The sequence below is a fragment of the Acyrthosiphon pisum genome, chromosome A2 (genome assembly GCF_005508785.2).
Source record: "Acyrthosiphon pisum isolate AL4f chromosome A2, pea_aphid_22Mar2018_4r6ur, whole genome shotgun sequence".
Taxonomy (NCBI): Eukaryota; Metazoa; Arthropoda; class Insecta; order Hemiptera; family Aphididae; genus Acyrthosiphon; species Acyrthosiphon pisum.
The window spans coordinates 50,856,662-50,864,204 of NC_042495.1; positions in this window are offsets into that span (position 1 = coordinate 50,856,662).

A 7,543-nucleotide genomic window follows, 5' to 3' on the forward strand; every position below is an offset into this window, starting at 1 on the left:
TTATCGCTCTGCTGTATAGTATGTCAGACGTCAGTATAGGTTACAATAGTGGGTCACTGTAATGTATGGTGTTAAATTTGAATTCAATTATATAATATCATTGTACAAAAATTCCGATTCCGAACGAAGACCTATGATATTACAAGCCCATATTACAATTTATAATAGTCGATCTCCGGTTAAACCATTCGGAATTTGGCCAGTAAAATCAGTGGGTTAAGCGTAATCGAAGTGTAATCGATTATTGCAATATACGGGCCAGTATTGGTACGTCTACGGTTACACTTCGATCAGCTGATAACAGATTTTATAACCGTGTAATTTATGTTTGTGAAGTTAGCCCCCCAATTAAACATCGGTTAACTTTAATTGGAGATGGTACAACTACTGGTTACTAGTAGGTTACTCAGTTACTGGCCCTAAGTATATTCGATGATATTATTGTGAATAAAGTAATTTATATATTACAATCTATTTACGTGGAACCTTGTTTTAAATTCTCGTAATTTGTAACAACCAACCAATGGCGCCCGCAGGGGGGGGGGGGGTAATAAGTGGCCATTGTCCCCTCCTGAGAATTTTAAATTGCACTTTAATATCAATATACCTATCACTATTCACTATAGGTATCTATTATATTAGATTGTAAGTAATTCTTATATCTTGCCCTGGGTCGGTTGGGTGAGATTTTATCCTGCGGGCGCGCTTATCCAACAAACCCCTATCTATATTTGATAACAAATTAACTTACGAGTACGTTACACCCGCATGCGTTGTCTCCGTCTTACACACGTATATGACATGGCAAATGTTCGTTTACTAGTTTCAATAGGGTGCTGTCATTTTTGATATTAGAGTGAATTGACCTATTATTAAACTTTTAGGTAACGAGCGCTGAACATTTGGTAACGTTTGACCCAAAAGCCAACACGTTTGGGTACAAAAAGACACAACGTTTGAACACATAAAATAAAAGGTATTTTATAATTTTACCAGGCAAATCATAGAACGTTTGCGTATACAATACCTACCCATAATATACAAGACACGTTTGGGAACACTTTATAAACACGTGATCTACAATAGTGGTATACTATATAGTCATATATACTTATTATCTCCAAACCAATTAATATTAATTACTTATATTATTTTGATTATTCTTTGATTATATTATTGAAGTATACGTGACTACAAATTTATACGTAAAACTTGTACTGGTTAAATCGACTAATAATTCAGATAATGTTGAGTATATTTTAAAAAATACAATAAGTTTAAAGTTGACAATACAATATAAGGAATTATCTATGCCGCGACATCGGTCCACTTTTTGTCAGAAAAAAAATGAATATATTATACTCCTTTTCAAAAGAAAACATACCGCTTTCGCGCATGTCAAATGATTCGATTGGTGCGGTGAAAACCACGTGATCACGGTAACAATGGAAAATTGGTGGGGGATGCGCACCCCCAGATATTAATTGGTCGCCGACCGGTATGTTCTCTTTTGCAACAGAGTATAGATAAGTAAATAAATAATAAAATATTTTAATAGAATTTTTGTAATGAATGACCAAATATTTTAATGACTAATATGACAAAATAAAATAATTAAAATATTAATAATAAAAAATAAAGTACCTAATAAACATTTTTGGGAGACTATAGCGGTGTCTCCTGAGTAACGCTAATAGTCTCTAAAAAATAAAATGTAAAAGTATAAAAGTAAAAAATGTGCACCTAAACGTATATTGGTACCCAATTACCCAAACGTAATATATTATTTTAAAAATATAGGTAGTATTACCCAAACGTCGATTTTTGGGATCTGAAAAAAAGTGTAGGTACCTAAATGTGTGTTCCTAATCGTTTTCCCGAATTTCAGGCAAAAATATCTTTTTGTGCCAAACGTGTTATACGGCCTATATATATAGGCTATAGGTAACAACATTATCTGTGTTCTCTCATTGGTTTTTTACGATATTTTAATTTTAAAGTGAGTTATGAGCATTTTCAAACATTAATATTTTACATACTGCAGAGTGCAGATAGCTCATTTAAAAATTAAAATATCGTAAAAAACTAACGAGAAAACTCTGCAGATTATGTTGTTACCTTAAAGTTTAATAATATATCAATTCACTCTAATATCAAAACTGTTGAAACTATAGGGAACGAAAATGTCCTATGTGATGTCTAATGTGACTATGTCGTAGGTACGTGTAAGACGCAGACATAAGTAGACAGCACATGGGGCCATGGGGGTGCGACGTCCTGTTAATGAATGAAGTATATATTATATACTATATATACTATTACCTATATAGGCTATAGGTAACTTATCGATATCGGATATAGGTACAGTTGAAATGTACATACCAAGTTATACGTTTATATACATTATTGTTATATTTTGACTAGTAACTATATACTCACTGTAGTCTGTAGTTAATATAGTTATTACTGTCTTATTAGTATAATTTTATACCTTTATGGTTATTTATATATGTAAATATATATATAGGCTACATAGACCTATGTATAAATGGCAAAAATTAAATATATAATAAATACTATATAGATTCTGAGCGGAGCGATGAATGTATTGATTTTACAATGATGTGTGTGTTTTTTTTATTTTAATTTTGAATCCTTCGATTTTTAACTTCTGTATCTTGTTCGATAGGGAAGTGATTCTAGTTGGTGCATTAGGGAGGTCAAAATTTAAGATACCAGTAATTTTCAAAAGTGCCGAGCAAAATAAAAATTAAGGAAAACCGGGAATGTTTATGCAAAATCGGTTTTCGTCAAGATCGACTTTGGTATTTGGTGTAATTATAGTAACTCTACAACAGCATTTAATGTTAAAATCTCTCAATTTATTTTTGATAGAGATAGTATAACTTTTCGGGAACCTTCGATTAAAATTTTTAGTCTTAGCTATAAAATCAAACCTTTTATGAATATCTAACTGAAAAATAATTTGCAAAATTTTAAAAAATGTTTTTAAATTGCTATAACAAATGCTATAGCAATTTGATGCTTTTATAGCTCAAAAGGAGTAAAAATTGTTTGAAAATTTTACCATGTTTGGAAAATGGCAATTTTAATATTTTGCTAAAATTTCAAGTATCTAGGACTGTTGGTTTTTAACTACAACAAAATATCAGAAATTTGTTAATTTACCGTTAAGAAACTAATATAGTATAATATCGTTAAAATTTTAAATTTAAGCTCTCATAAAAATGAAATGTTACTTTTCGGTAAACTTTTTTTTGTGTGTAAGTTAGGATTATTTGTGGGAAAATTTCCAATGTTAGCTATGCGGAAAATGTATTATACATTTTCAACTGAAAAATAGTTTAAAAATCTTCGACATTTTGATGTATTCTGTCAAAATTTTATCTTTAAAAGCATATGAAAAATAACCGTACATATATGTATTTTTAATATTTTTGAATATACATTAATGAAACTTATAAGGAATCTTGAATTAAATTTTCAAATTTATTTACTAAGTAAAAAAGTTTTTATTGAGTATAATTTAAAAAAAATGTTTATAATTCGATAAATTTCACAAGGGTATAATTAGCTCAAAAATATTTGAAATAAAATATTACCAAACATTGAAAATGATAATATAAATATTTGAGAATTGTAAAGGTCTATGGTTTTTGAGTTACACTAAAACATAAAATCAATTTTTTCAAAAATTTGTTTATCGTAAAAATTACCACTTTATTATAGTTTTTCTTGTCACTTTTTAAAACTGCTTGGAGTTTTACGCTCTGAGCGGAGCGATGAATGTATTGATTTAACAATGATGTGTGTTTTTTAAATTTTTTGTCTGTGATCACTGTTTAGGGCAGTACCTAACACTGCTTGGATTTACTTATCATCTGGTATACGGGGCTATATACGGCCGTACACCCGCGTATCGTCGTTATAATTTAAAGAGTATAGCCGTATAGGTACCTACGCTAAAAAAATCTAGAGAAATAATAATAGTGTACCCTGCTGTAAATCTAAAATCTTAGCTTCTGACTTTATTAAAAAAATAATAATAGCTATTTAAATTGAAAAGATTTATTTGTATAGTATTAAGTATATATGGTATTTCTGAGATTATTCTTAATTATTTTCATACAAAAAGTTTTTTCATATATACTGCTGACGAAACTGGTAGTGTATGTAGGTAATTGTAACACTATATAGAGCTAATATAATTCAGAAAATGCCATTTAATTTTGCATTAGAAATGCATACAATTGAATAATATATTTTATACCATTATATTTAATTTCAAATTATTTTATTGATTTTTTGATAATTTTTAATTTTTAATTCTGAGTTTAGTGCATCTGCATCACATCTGCATGTCATCTGTAAGCTAGTAGCTATAATATCCTATAGCCAGGGAAAATAGTCTAACGCTCTTACGTGTTTTGCATTCAAAAAATTATAATACAATTTTATTGACATTCTAGAAAAAAAAACTAAAAAAATTTGTAACTGAAAATGTCCAAGAACAGTTTAAAACAAATCCAAATATTTTATCCTGCGTATAGACAATTCTAATATAAATAACTATCAGTGAAAATTTCATGTATACGGTCATTTGTTTTAGAGTTATACCAAAAACCAAAATTGATTTTGTCAAAAACCTATTTAACGTAAAAATTCCCGGTTTTTGCCTTATTTTTTTTTGTTTTTGACCTCCTTAACGCATCAACTATAGATTCAGTTTCCCATCGAACAAGATAACTGTTGAAGCAAATTGAAGCAGTTTTATTGCTTCAAACGGTGATGACAGACAAAAAATTTTTTTAGAAAAACACATCATTGTAAAATCGATACATTTATCGCTCCGCTCAGAATTTAAAATCATGAATCTCAAATAAAATAAATAATTATTAAACAAATAGTTAATGAATGTAGGTACCTAATCAGTTAACTTTTAAAAGAACTATTACAATATGTTGATTCCAGTGGTCGGGAGTATAGCGCGCTAATTTATTGTAGCTACAATATATATGCAATGTAGCGAAATACCTACTATACAGCGCACTAGAAATTTACGGTTAGCGTAAACAAAATGTTCATTATTTTATCGCTACTTTCGCATGATAATAAAAATATTATCATGTATATGATTATTTATTTAATTAAGATGACTACCTATAGATGACTGTATTTTTGAATTTTTCGGGTTTAACTCGTACCGATTTTTTTCAGGGAATTATTATTCCGCTATAACCTATCTCTACGTTACAGTTAAGTGCATAGATAAACTGTAAAATTATTTGTAATAATCTTACCAGTTATCAAATACAAAATAATTTATATCATACCGACATAAATTGTTTCCTTAAAACGAATACAAGCATACAGCTTATATGATATTTACCATATTTATCATAGACAATATAAAAAAAAAAAGTTAAAATAATTACATTAATAAGAAATACAGATTTGTTAATATTTTAGAAAAGAATTGAATAATTTATTCTGAGGGGGCTATTACAAGTTTTTTTTTGGGGGGGGGGGATAAGCCCCCCTAGTTACGCTTATGGTCTAAGGCCTATCTATTATTGAAGAAAAAAGAGCCGAGCATGTAGTTTGGTGAATCACTATTATATATGTTACGGTGAAAGACGAAAATTGGTAAATGTAGTCATTCCCCGGTCAATGACGTCATTAGCCAAAATGATTCAATTATGTGGGTAAATGTTGTAAAAACACACATTTTAAACTCAAATGTACATCTTTCACCGGTCATTGACGTCATTTACCAAAACTTGTGGTAAATGATGATAAATCTCAAATAATACACTGATTGTTTTAATATAGGTAGATACTGTTTAATAATGATTGATGCCTCCGTTGTCACGCATTACATAATATTTTGTTTTTAACACAGCCATCATCCTATTTCTACCACCATGCCCTACTGGGTACTGGCTACTGCTAAATGTGCCGAATGAATTACTACAAACAACTCGTTTACTGTGACATAATATAAAACGTCAGTCATTTTCAACTATAGGTTTAATTAATTTTACTTTTCCACCAATTGTCACAGCATCATATTTATGCATAAGTCTGTTATTTGTTAGGTACCGTTTTTTTATGTGTCCCAATTTTTTTTCTCTTTTTACTGTTGATAATTTTTTCGATTGTGCATTAAATTTATTCTCCATACTTTAATATTACTTTTAAATAAAACTATACAACGCTAACTCGCACTCGTCGCATATACAAGTACTCGCGTAGAATATAAGCGTAAATACTAAACTAATATAGACCATTTCATATTATTACTTGGCTTATCGGCGTTATGGCTAGTCAGATTTTCGCTTGTTTATTTACTTCCGTATTGATATTTTTAACAAACGAAGCTTTGTCGCTACGTAAAACCTATACACTTATTACTGATCGTTCGCATCGACACAAATGTGATGATATCGTATCGGCTCCGGCCTCAGGGTATAGTATTGATCAATTTAAACAAGAAAAAATTATCAAAGCAGAGTGCGTAAAAAAGATTCACTCAAGTTCAAACCACAATTTTTTAACCGACATTTTTTTCAAGTCAACATTATTTTTTATGTCAAAACTATTTATTAAAAGTCAACACTAGGTATTTTTTAAAATTCGATACGATTCTTCCCATAAATGTAATGAACATCATTCTCCAATTAAACTGGGGATTAACGTAAATAAATGGGGAATGACGACATTTACCACGTTATAACATCATTCACCGTAACAATAGTTTGCCTCCAAGATGTATGCCATGAAAAGAGTTGTTTTCAAAAATACAAAAACTCATAACGAAAAAGTTGTCCAAAATCTAGGGGATTGAAATTTAATTTAAAATGTATTGTAAAAAGACATTTAATCAACTAAAAAAAAAAAATTATATCATTCAATTATATTATGTATAGGTATTAGGTTCAGAATAGTTATAACACAAGCACTAAACATTTCACCAATAGTTATTATATGACATATTATGCATTAAAGTAAGGTAATTTTAATCATTGTGCAATGTAACGTGCAATGTATTTTAACTCTGCTCCAAACTTTTGGGAATAAGTAAGTAAGTCATTTAGTACGATATTAGGATTTTTTTGAATTGTTCTTACCTCTCAACATCTATACATATAAAACAACTCGAACAGGCAATTTTTATCTTTGTTGTTGAAGCTATAGTATAGGTTTAAACTAAAAAAGAAATATATTTGGAGCTAAGTATTCCACTCTTACGGTATTCACGTGGACGTGGTATACAAAACAGCTTAAAATTGATTTAAATATTTTATAATGTCATTGTGGATAGAAATTTATTAGTCTGCGTTGATAATCCACTATTAAGAAGACGTGATACCCGCATGTGTTGTCTCCGTCTTACAAGTGCGTAACATACCAAATTATACACAAAGCAGAACATGTGTAGCTCTGTTAGCTTAAAAATTAGAGTAACCTCTTATAAAATCTAAAGATAAGATTATTATCTAGACAACCTCATGAGCTTTTT